The sequence below is a fragment of the Lynx rufus genome, unplaced genomic scaffold (genome assembly GCF_022079265.1).
Source record: "Lynx rufus isolate CCGP_SWC_20201006 ecotype Redwood Valley unplaced genomic scaffold, mLynRuf1.p SCAF_7, whole genome shotgun sequence".
Classification (NCBI taxonomy): domain Eukaryota; kingdom Metazoa; phylum Chordata; class Mammalia; order Carnivora; family Felidae; genus Lynx; species Lynx rufus.
In genome coordinates, this window is record NW_025814889.1 from 24,367,594 (window position 1) to 24,379,809 (window position 12,216).

Here is a 12,216-nt window from a genome sequence, read left to right on the forward strand (position 1 = left end):
TTGTTCTATGAATAAACAGTTCTTCCTTCGGAAAAGACTTAATGGTACATTGGGGAAGTTGAAGATTGTTTAGCAACTATTTGGGTACCTCTGAAGTGCTCTATATACATTATCTCAACTAACTATCATAGCAACCATATGTTCAAACATGGAATGTTTGAATAACATTGTAAATAACATGGAAATAGACTTTCAGGGACTGAAATAGAAAGATATGTGGGTGCTATTCTTAGCTAATCCTGAGGACAACCGGGGACTCATTAGGGTTAAAATGATAGAAAGGCATGGTCAGATTTGCATTAGTAAGATCACTTTGGCTTTGGTGGGGATGTGAGTGAGTGGCTTTCAGAGTAACTGGAGTCTATAGTTTTATTACATGTTTTGCCACAAGCAAAAAGAAAATGTAAATAACAATATAACACTCTAATATAGGCCATACATTATTTCTATGTGGTGACTTTCATTTTCCAAAGTAAATTAAATTATTTCAATTGAATGTTTCAGTAATGAACAATTTAGAGAGTTTAGCTTATTTACGAAGTAGTACATGTCAGGAGGCTGTAATACCACATTTGTTTCATTATTTACTCACATGAGAGGAAAAATTTGACAAGAATGACTGTGTCTAAAGATGATTTCCCTTTTTCCCTTAAAAACTATGAGCATTAATGTCATTGACCACAAAAGAGAGAACACTCATTTTGAAGATATAAATCAAGACTCTTTAGAGTGTATCTAAATGTACAAATGTGAGATAGGGAAACTGAAGGGACCCCATAAAAGAAAACCATTTTTTCTCCTTTCTCTGCTTCTATTCTTGCTAGGTCCTGCACCCCTGCCTTACACATGCCTTAATATATGTCCTCCTTGTAAGGTACAAGAAGTTAATGATTTCTTTGGAGTCTTCCAGAATGACAAAGAACAAACATCTAAGGAATGACTGCACAAGGTGACCATGTGCGTATTCCAGACCACTGGCACTAGACATCTCAACATCCAGTCCCCCTGGCACCAGGGAGCAAGTGACTTTATGATAGACACCTGGCCCCTGTCCTTGTCCTGACCAGTTCCTGGATGCCCGAGTGGATAGGTACACCAGACCACAATTGTGAATAAGAACCCCAGACCCCAAGCAAAGATAAAACTCTCTATCCTTTCCTGAGTCTCCCAGATGCTCTGTCTATATCTGCTCTCTCTATATATCTTCAATAAACTCTGTTCCCACTTCCTGCTGGCTCACGTTTGATTTCCATCCTGCACAACACCAAGGACCCCCTTGGCTGGTCCCGTAGGACCCTCCCCACCAGGCCCCGGGCCCTTGGACCTGGTCTGCCTACATTACACGCAAAGAATAATAAGCCAAATAAATGAACCTCAGAACTTCACCATGCAAAGACTCCATGACTTGCATAAATAGGAGCTGCTTTTTTCTACTTCAAGGTCAGTCGCAGTATAAGGGCACATTAAAAAAAAACACAACTCTGACTCCAAAAAGCCTTGGAAAGTAATAAATGTCTTTGCTGAAGATTTCCTGTGAACATCTTGTGGATATCTACACAGCAAGACAACAAAACAGAAGGATCCTGGACTTCTAACAGCCTTGGACAGCAGAGCTTCCAGACCAGGCTCAAGGTCGACAAGAGAGAGAAAAGAACATTCTTCATTGTTGGTTCACTGTCCTAGCATTCAAGCCAATATGTATTAATTCAAGAATTTATTCACTGTCCTGATCCTAACTAATATTATAGCATGTCTGGAATTATTCTCTAATCGTTTTGACAAACCTAAAGGGAAAAACAATCTTATAACTAATTTATGTATTCAATTCAACAAGTATTTATGGAACCAAAGACTTCTCTAACAACTGGAGATCTAGACATAGAACAGACAAGATGCCTGTCTTCAAGTAAATTACATTCTGTGTGAGATGCAAATGAAGAAATATGATACGATAAGTTGGTGTTTGTACCTGTGGGATTTGTGAACCAAATGCCTACGTCTGAAAAGCCAGAGAAGGCTTTACAGAAGAGATTGCATTTTGTGTTGAGATTCAGCCACAAACAGAAGCAAAGGACTTTGTACGTGCAGGCACACAGTTCTGAAAGTTGCCCAGTACTTGTGGAGTTTGGGAGTTTGGGGAGCATTAAGACAGTACTCACTTTGTGAAAAGCTTTGCATGTCTTAATTTACCCAGGACAGTCCCTATTTATCTCAGATAATAGCTTTTCCTCTCACTCTCAAAAGTGTCTCAGTTGGACCATACATTAACTGGTCACCCTATCTGCCAAGGAATTAAGATTCAGTCCTGTAAGTGATGAATTGCAAATCAGAACTAACTACATACAGCTATTTTGGACGCAGGCATCTTTTGCTGCAGCCACTACAAAAATTACCTTGTCAAAACATAAAAGCCCTGATTTTTAAAATTATTAAATCATCCCAAGCCTTTATTCCACTATTAATTCCCATATCAATAATGGCACTTTATACTTCATTCATTACTGTATTCCTTCAATTTTTTTAAAATATTTTTTTATTTCTAGTAATTTTATTTATTTCTTCTATCGCAGTCATAGAACACTGTATAATTTCAGCTATTTTAAATTTGCTTTATGGCCTAGATATAGTCTATTTTGGCATATGTTTCGTGGACACTTCAGACAAATGTTTATTCTGCTGTTTTGGGGTAGAATATTTTATAAATGTCAATTACATTCTGTTGTAATGTTGTTGTGCTTTTCTAGATTCTTATTTATCTTTTTTTAACTTTATTTTTTATTTTTTAAAATTTACATCCAAGTTAGTTAGCCTATAGTGAAGCAATGATTTCAGGAGTAGATTCCTTAATTCCCCTTACCCATTTACCCCATCCCCTCTCCCACAACCCCTCCAGCAACCCTGTTTTTTTCTCCATATTTATGAGTCTCTTCTGTTTTGTCCCCCTCCCTGCTTTTGTATTATTTTTGTTTCCCTTCCCTTATGTTCATGTTTTGTCTCTTAAAGTCCTCATATGAGTGAAGTCATAGGATTTTTGTCTTTCTTTAATTTCACTTAGCATAATACCCTCCAGTTCCATCCACGTAGTTGCAAATGGCAAGATTTCATTCTTTTTGATTGTCGAGTAATAATCCATTGTATATATATACCACATCTTCTGTATCCATTCATCCTTCGATGGACATTTGGGCTCTTTCCATACTTTGGCTATTGTTGATAGTGCTGCTATAAACATGGGTGTGCATGTGTCCCTTTGAAACAGCACACCTGTATCCCTTGGATAAATGCCTAGTAGTGCAATTGCTGGGTCGTAGGGTAGTTCTATTTTTAGTTTTTTGAGGAACCTCCATACTGTTTTCCAGAGTGGCTGTACCAGCTTGCATTCCCACCAACAATGCAAAAGAGATCCTCTTTCTCCGCATCCTCGCCAACCTCTGTTGTTGCCTGAGTTGTTAATGTTAGCCATTCTGACAGGTGTAAGGTGGTATCTCAATGTGGTTTTGATTTGTATTTCCCTGATGATGAGTGATGTGGAGCATTTTTTCATGTGCTGGTTGGCCATCCTGATGTCTTCTTTGGAGAAATGTCTATTCATGTCTTTTGCCCATTTCTTCACTGGATTATTTGTTTTTTGGGTGTTGAGTTTGATAAGTTCTTTGTAGATTTTGGATACTCACCCTTTATCTGATATGTCATTTGCAAATATCTTCTCCCATTCTGTCGGTTGCCTTTTAGTTGTGCTGATTGTTTCCTTCGCTGTGCAAAAGCTTTTTATTTTGATGAGGTCCCAGTAGTTCATTTTTACTTTTGTTTCCCTTGCCTCCGGAGACGTGTTGAGTAAGAAGTTGCTGCAGGCAAGATCAAGGAGGTTTTTGCCTGCTTTCTTCTCAAGGATTTTGATGGCTTCCTGTCTTACATTTAGGTCTTTCATCCATGTTGAGTTTATTTTTGTGTATGGTGTAAGGAAGTGGTCCAGGTTCACTCTTCTGCATGTCACTGTCCAGTTTTCCCAGCACCACTTGCTGAAGAGACTGTCTTTATTCCATTGGATATTCTTTCCTGCTTTGTCAAAGGTTAGCTGGCCATACATTGGTGGGTCCATTTCTGAGTTCTTCTGTTCATTGATCTGAGTGTCTGTTCTTGTGACAGTAGCATACTGTCTTGATGATTACAGCTTTGTAGTATAGCTTGAAGTCTGGGATTGTGATGCCTCCTGCTTTGGTTTTCTTTTTCAAGATTGCTTTGGCTATTTGGGGTCTTTTCTGGTTCCATACAAATTTTAGGATTATTTGTTCTAGCTCTGTGAAGAACGCTGGTGTTACTTTGATAGGGATTGCATTGAATATGTAAATTGCTTTGGGTAGTATCGACATTTTAACAATATTTGTTCTTCCTATCCAGGAGCATGGAATCTCTTGCCATTTCTTTGTGTCTTCTTCAATTTCTTTCATAAGCTTTCTATAGTTTTCAGTGTATAGATTTGTCACCTCTTTGGTTAGATTTATTCCTAGGTATTTTATGGTTTTGGCGCAACTGTAAATGGGATAGATTCCTTGATTTCTTTCTGTCACTTCATTGTTGGTGTATAGGAATGCAACTGATTTCTGTGCATTGATTCTATATCCTGCAACTTTGCTGAATTAATGGATCAGTTCTAGCAGTCTTTTGGTGGAATCTTTGGGGTTTTCCATATAGAGTATCATGTCATCTGCGAAGAGTGTAAGTTTGACCTCCTCCTGGCTGATTTGGATGCCTTTTATTTCTTTGTGTTGTCTGATTGCAGAGGTTAAGACTTCCAATACCATGTTGAATAACAGTGGCTAGAGTGGACATCCCTGTCTTGTTTCTGACCTTAGGGGGAAAGCTCTCAGTTTTTCCCCTAAAATATTTTTAAAATGTTATTTATTTTGAGAGAGACAGAGAGAGAATGAGTGGGGGAGGGACAGAGAGAGAGAGACAGACAGACAGAATCATAAGCAGCTTGTGTGCAGTCAGCTCACAGGGCTCAAACTCACAAAACCATGACATCATGACCTGAGCCAAAATCAAGAATTGGATGCTTAACCCACTGAGCCACCTAGGCGCCCTTGATTTCCTTGAATTTTTATGAGCCTGTATTACCTCCACAATTCATAAATTACATAACAATATAATTAGACTTCAATTTGTCCCCAAGACCTTTCAAAACTATTATTAGATGGTTTCAGATGGATTAGACTAATGCCTAATATATTCCCAATCAAATAAGATTAGCACAATTACAACTTTAAAAGGCAGATGTGTTTGTTCTCTAGAGTTTAAAAGAAAAAGTGCCTATAGTGGCTTCCCAGAGCTGTCGTAGCAAACGACCACAATCTGGATGGCTTAAAATGATAGAAATGTATTCTCTCACGGTTCTGAAAAACCGATGTCTCAAGATCAGGGTGTGAGCAGGGCTATGCTCCCTCTGAAGGCCCTCGGGAAGAATCCTTCCCTGCCTCTTCCTAATTTCTGGTGCCCACCAGTAATCAGTGCATGGCATTCCTTGATTTATAGCTGCATCACTCCCATCTCTGCCTCTGTCATTACATGGCCACCTCCCTTGTGTGTCCTCTATGTCTATCCAAATCTCCCTTTTCTCATGAGGATACCAGCCATTGTATTTTAAGACTCAACCTGTTCCTGTATGACCTTGTTTTAACTTGACTACATCTTCAAAGATCCAAATAAGGTCATATTCTGAGGTTCTAGTACACACAAATTTGAGGGGACACTGTTCAACTCAATACAGTCCCATTATTAACCAAAGTATAATACTTATCATAAGTAACTGCCTACACTCATTGAAACATTAACAGAGAAACTGGGGAGTCTGCTGACCAGCAGCATCTAATTCTCAGAGAACAAAGCAAATGCTCTGCAAGATTGATTTAAGTGAATGAGTAAGGAACTATCTATGGCTCCATGTTTCCAAGTGGCACTGAACCCCAGTCCATCTTCATCTACCCAGTCTTTTTGTTTTGATCCATGATCCCCTCTCATTCTCACCTCCCCTCTCTACACCATCCCCAACCCCCACTCCAGGGTGCGGAATCTTAGAGTTGGAAAATTCAGGCATGCAGTGAGGATATCTGTTTCATACACTACTTAGTAATAAAAAAAGTTGAAACTTTAATAATTTCTTTTTTAGGCCATGTTAAAATATCCCTAAATCAAAATGTCTGGATAGATACAGATGAGGTCAAATGTACCCTAATTTTGAAGGAAGAGTGGCCTGGTCAAATTAGACCATTAAAGAGGCCATTCTGACTCCACGGTGGAGGTCCCACTGAGAAAAGGTGAAGTGCATGGTAGTGTGTCCAGATAATATTCACCAGAATTCCACCTCCACATATACTTCCCTGTAACTAGATACTTTCCTGATCTTACCCACTTCTCAGCCCAGACATCCATGCATGAGCAAGAGGGTCTGTAGGGCAGGGCTGTCTCAGCAAATCTAGAGGACAAAGTATCTTATTTGTGGCTTGGAAATTTCAGGCATCAAGCTCCCAGTGTCAGAAACATATGAATGTATATAAGAAAAAACAAATAAGAATATATATAAGAAAATTTAAGCCAATTTCTTTGCTCTTAAACCCCAAAAGTGAAGGTTGCTGGGCATATTGGATAGGAATCATTTTTCTGTGTGTGTTATGGACTGGTCCCCCCATTTCATATGTTAAAGCCCTCATTGTAACTGTATTTGGAGATAAGGCCTATAAGGAGGTAATTGCAGGTTATATGAGGTTAAATGAAGGTTACATAAGGGTGGGCTCTAATTCAATAGAACAGGTGTCTTTATCAGAAGAGGAAGAGACACCAAAGATTACCTCCTTTCCTCCCCCTCCTCCTCTTTCCCCTTCCCTCTCTCTACATGTGTGCAGAGAAGAGCCCATGTGAGGACACAGAAAGAAGATGGACATCTGCAAACCAGTAAGAGAGGCCTCACCATAAGCTGAATTTCTGGCACTTTGATCTTGGACTTCTTGCCTCCAGAACTGTGAGAAAATAGATTTCTGTTATTTAAGCCACCCATCCTTGGTATTGTGTTATGGCAGCCTTGTACACTAACGCAACAGAGATCTTAAAATTGGGGGCTTACTCACACAGGGCTTTTTCCCACACGAAATAACTATCTAGAAGTAGATAGTCTAGGACTAATGCAGCTGCTCCACAAAACCCTCAAACACCCAGGCACCTCCTAAGTTGCTGTTCTGCCGTCCTTAGTGTGTGGCTTCTATATTCAAGGTCATCTCATGGTCCAAGAGAGCCTCTCCAAGGTTTGCATTTTAAGCAACAGGAAGGAGGATATGAATGAAGACACATCTTAAGGGAGCTTCTCAAAAGTCCAAAATAATACTTTCACTTCTCCCTCGTGAGCCAAAATTTACTCACATGGCTGCAAGTAGCTTCAGGGGAGGCTGGACACATTTTCCAAAATCCCATATTATATAAGAAGACAATGGATATTGGAGCCTAGTGATGGTCTATAACACAAAATGTAAGAAAAATAGATTTGAAATAGTATGTGATTGAGCAGAATTCATTTTTCCCACTTGCATTTCCAGCTTCCAATGAGACAAAGCTTGGGTGGGAAGACAGAGTCTGGGAGGAACAGAGAAGGCAGTTGGAATGGGTTGCCCAGCCTTTCAGCCAAGTCTGCAAAAATAAGAGTCCTGATTCAGGTGGACCTATACCCTGATTCCAACCTGCTTGCCTTTGGAAGGAGCCAGTGTTCCCCCCAAACCCCCACAACTGGGAAACTAAAGATAGTTGCATGGCAAGCCAAAGAAGATGGGTCAAAACATGCCTCTCACAAACCCTGAGCCCCGGCGTAATGTTGTGATTTGTAACAAGAAATATAATTTTGGTCTTTGTCCTGATTCCTGGCACAGAGCTCCTAAAAGCCTTGGAATTTCCTGAGCAGTAAGAGCAATGGGAGTATCTTCTGTTGTAACATTTGGTCTCTTGTCCTCAGTTCCTGAAATTACTTCAGAGTCATAAATGTGAAATGGGTGTCTTGTTACTCATAACAAGCCCCTTTCCACCATAACTGGGTTTATGTTAACAAAGTGACTTGGAAAGCATCCAAAAATGGAGGCTGGCTGCCAGGGGAACCAACCATAAAGAGAGGGGTGGGACCGATTTCTGGGGAGGGGGGAGGGGCTAGAGGTTGGAATCAACCACCAATGGCCAATGATTTAATTGATCGTGCCTATGGAATGAAGCCTCCATCAAAAAAACCCCAAAAAGACAGGGTTCAAAGAAGTTCCAGGTTGGTGAACACATGGCAATTTAGGAAGAATAGTGCCCTCAGAGGGAACATGGAAACTCGGTGACCTTTCCCCATACCATGCCCTGTACACATGTCTTCCATCTGGCTGTTCCGGAGTCACATCCTTTCATAATAAACAGTAATCTGGGGAGTAAACTGGTTTCCTGAGTTCCGTGAGCTGCCTCAGCAAATTAATCAAACCCAAGGAGGGGGTTGTAGGAACTTCCAATCTCTAGCTGATGAGTCAGAATCCCACATGAGACTGGCATCTGAAGTTGTGGGGGAGGGGCAGCTAGTGTCCTAGAATTGCATGTTGGTGTGGGGAACACTCCCCTCACTCACTGGAATTGGGTGCAGAATCTTTACCCAGCATGATATGGAAAGTAGCCAAGTGTTTCTCCTGTGTGCCCAGAATGGTAAAGACAGGACAGAGAGCTTTCAACCAAGAGAGTTTCCATAGACTGAAGGGGAAGAGAGCCAGGGGACCCAGACTGTGTGACCCTGTCCTTGGGAGTTTGCTGGGATTAGCATCACAAGATTCAAATGAAAGAAAGTCATATCATCATGCAAAAGGAAAAAATTTGAGTAACAGTTCTTTTAAAAATAATAATAAAAATAACTTGGAATCAGTTGAGATAAGGATGGGAACTGAAATTAAAGAGAACTATAGACAGAAACAGTGGTTTTACCAATTGCCTCACTGACTGATTGTAAGTATGGCTCAGGAGACAGTATGGTCTTTGTCCCTCACTAAGAATGAGTTACAATTAAGAAGTGGGGAAATAATTTTGATACGGATCTAATTAGAAATTTAAATTCCCAACAATGAATTATTTTATATACTTTTATCTGAGATCACAGGATTTAAAACTGGATAAAGCAAAGAAAACTAGAAGTAGTTGAGACAGATTTTGTGGGGTCTTAGCAACTCGGCTTTGTCATTTGATTACACCAGCACCTTCTGCCACGTATTTTACTGAGCTTGAAATTCATTTGTTCATATAGAACTTTTCAGTTTGACCAGATTCCTTCTTCAATTTACAAAGATGAGAAGGAAGGGAAGATGGGAGGGACAGAGGGGGAGCAGAAAGGTAAGGGAGAAAGAGAATGGAGGAGGAAAGGAGAAAAGGTTCCCACTTAAAATATATTTTTTGGCTGTATTGATTGAAAAAATAAAATGGTGTCTGAAGATTGCTACAGGAGCAGTAGTGGAGTGCAGAATCTGTTGAGGTCCCAGAACAGGCAACGAAATGCCTACCGAGGGCTTCTTCTCAAAGCACATTGAGCTGACTGCTTCGTCCTTGGCAGAATTCACAAGGGAAGGCACCACTAGTGTGGAGACCACATAAACCTGAATTTATTAACATCTGTGTCTATTTAAAGCTTTCAAAGCAATCTTGCATATGCTCTCTGAAACACTAACCCTGCAATTCAAACAGGAAAACATTATTGGCCTCATTTTACAGTTGTGGATAGGGTGAGAATATTGAAAAAAACCAACATCTTCTGACCTTATGTTTCACAGTCTGCTCGCAGGTGCAGCCTGTGCACACTACTCTTAGAAAAGGCACCAGTCTAAGAAGATATGCTAGGAGAAATGGAGCCTAAGTTCCCTTGGTGCCCCTTTCTTCACACTTCAGCTATGTCTCCAGATCTTCGTGGAGCTTACTTAACAAAGGCAACACGCCATCATAAAATTCAGACTGAAAGGACAAGAAGATGTCATTCAAAGAACCAGACGTGCATTCCTGGCAGCAAAGAACAGTTCAATTTTCAAGAACAAAGAGGAAGACAATATGCCTTGAACTTAGTTTTCTATGGGGACAGACAACTCTAAGATGAAGTTGGAGAAGTGGGCTTGGCTGCAGATCTTATAAAATCTTTTTTTTTTCCTTTTTTAAAACAAGAGTATTTTTTTAACTTTATTTATTTATTTAGAGAGAGAGAGTGAGTGTGTGTGTGTGTGTGTGTGCGCGCAAGCAGAGGGGTGGAGAGGGAAAAGGAGGGGAGGGGGAGAGAGAGAGAGAGAGACAGAGAGAGAGAGAGGGAGAGAATCCCAAGCAGGCTCCATGTTCAGCATAGAGCCTGATGCAGGGCTTGATCTCATGACCAAGAGATCATGACTTGAGTCGATATCAAGAGCTGGATGCTTATCCAACTGAGGCACCCAAGTGCCCCGGATCTTATAAAGTCTTAATGATATTGTCAAAGAGTTTAGATTTTATCCTAAGTACAAAGGCAAGTTTAAATTTTATGGAAACAAAGAACAACAGTTCAGGGAGGCAAGACATACAGCGGCAAATAATCCAAGCTCTATCTTATACTGCTTACAAAAATTAACTGGAAATAGAGTTTTGCTAGATAGTCTGAGAAGTTTGTGTGTTTTGGATTCTATTACCAGGAGCCAAATGGATCTAGCAAAAAGGAAGATAAGAGAACTTAATTTGGATGAAAAAGACCTGTAGTAAATTTTGTGCTCTAAACTTTAAAAATATGTAACACCAGTGTTTCTTAAGTCATATGCTTTTTTTTCAGTGCTCAGTCCTGGCACAAAACCCTCTTTGCTGTAGAAACACATCTACTATTATTTTATCACCTTTCTGAAGTACATGTAAGGCTCTGCAATATCCAGAAGCTTGTTGTAGCCTATGGTAGTTCACAGAGCTTCCAAAACATTTGTAGTATTTGATTTCCAATTTCTTCCCATACAATTTTACGTTCTCTCTCTTTTATTTGTATTTTAGATCAAGGCTTCCAACAATAAAATGTTCAGCTTTAAAAAGTCTAAAGCAGTGATCCTTCCTTATCTATCAATATTTGTTATAAATATTAATATTTACAATTTAAATTTTCCCTTATTTTGATGAATAAGATTTTAATTAAAATTTAATATATGTTTTTAATTACATTTTTGCAGTCATGAATTAAAGAATAGTCCAAGGTGCAAAGAATTGTTTTGTAGCTCTACTGAGGTACAATCGACATACAGTAAACTGCATATATTTAAAGTATACTATTTGATCAGTTTTGACATATGTACCCACTAAATGGAAACCATCATTAAAATCAAGATTATATACATGTTCGTGACTCCTAAAAGTTTCCTTGTGTCTCCCCCATCCTTCTTTTTTCCTTCTTCCCTCCCCTTCTCAGTGCTTTTACTCAGGACAGATTAGTGTGAATTTTCAAGAATTTTATTTAGACGAGATCAAACAACATGCATTCTTTATTTAATATGGCTTTTGTCACTCAGCATAATTATTTTGAGATTCATCCACCTTGTTGGGTGTATCTGTAGTTTCTTCCTTTTTTTTTTTTTTTTTTTGGAGAATAGTATTCCATGGTGTAATTGGTTTCCCCATTCACCTATGATGAACATTTCATTTGTTTTCAATTTGGGGCTATTACAAATAAAGCTGCTATGAACATTCATGTAACAGGTCTTCCGGTGGACAAATGCTTTTTTTAATGTTTATTTATTTATTTTGAGAGAGAGAGAGAGAGAGAGCACAGAAGTGTGAACAGAGAAAGGGGAGGGGCAGAGAGAGAAAGAACCCCAAGCAGGCTCCCTGCTGTCAGTGTAGAGCCGGAGGCAGGGCTCTATCCCACAAAAAGTGAGATCCTGACCTGAGCCAAAATCAAGAGTTGGATGCTTACTTGGCCAGCTGAGCCACCCAGAGACCTCTGCTTTTATTTCTCCTGGATAGATACAACACTTCACACACAAAAAAGATATGTATATAATAAGTAAGCATATTAAGAGATGCACAACATCATTTGTCATTAGGGAAATGCAAATCAAAATGACAGTGAGATACCACCACATACCTATTAAAATAGCTAAAATCCAAAACAACTGACAATGCCATTTGCTGGTGAGGATGACAAACAATAGGAGCTCTCATTTATTGTTGATGGGTATACAA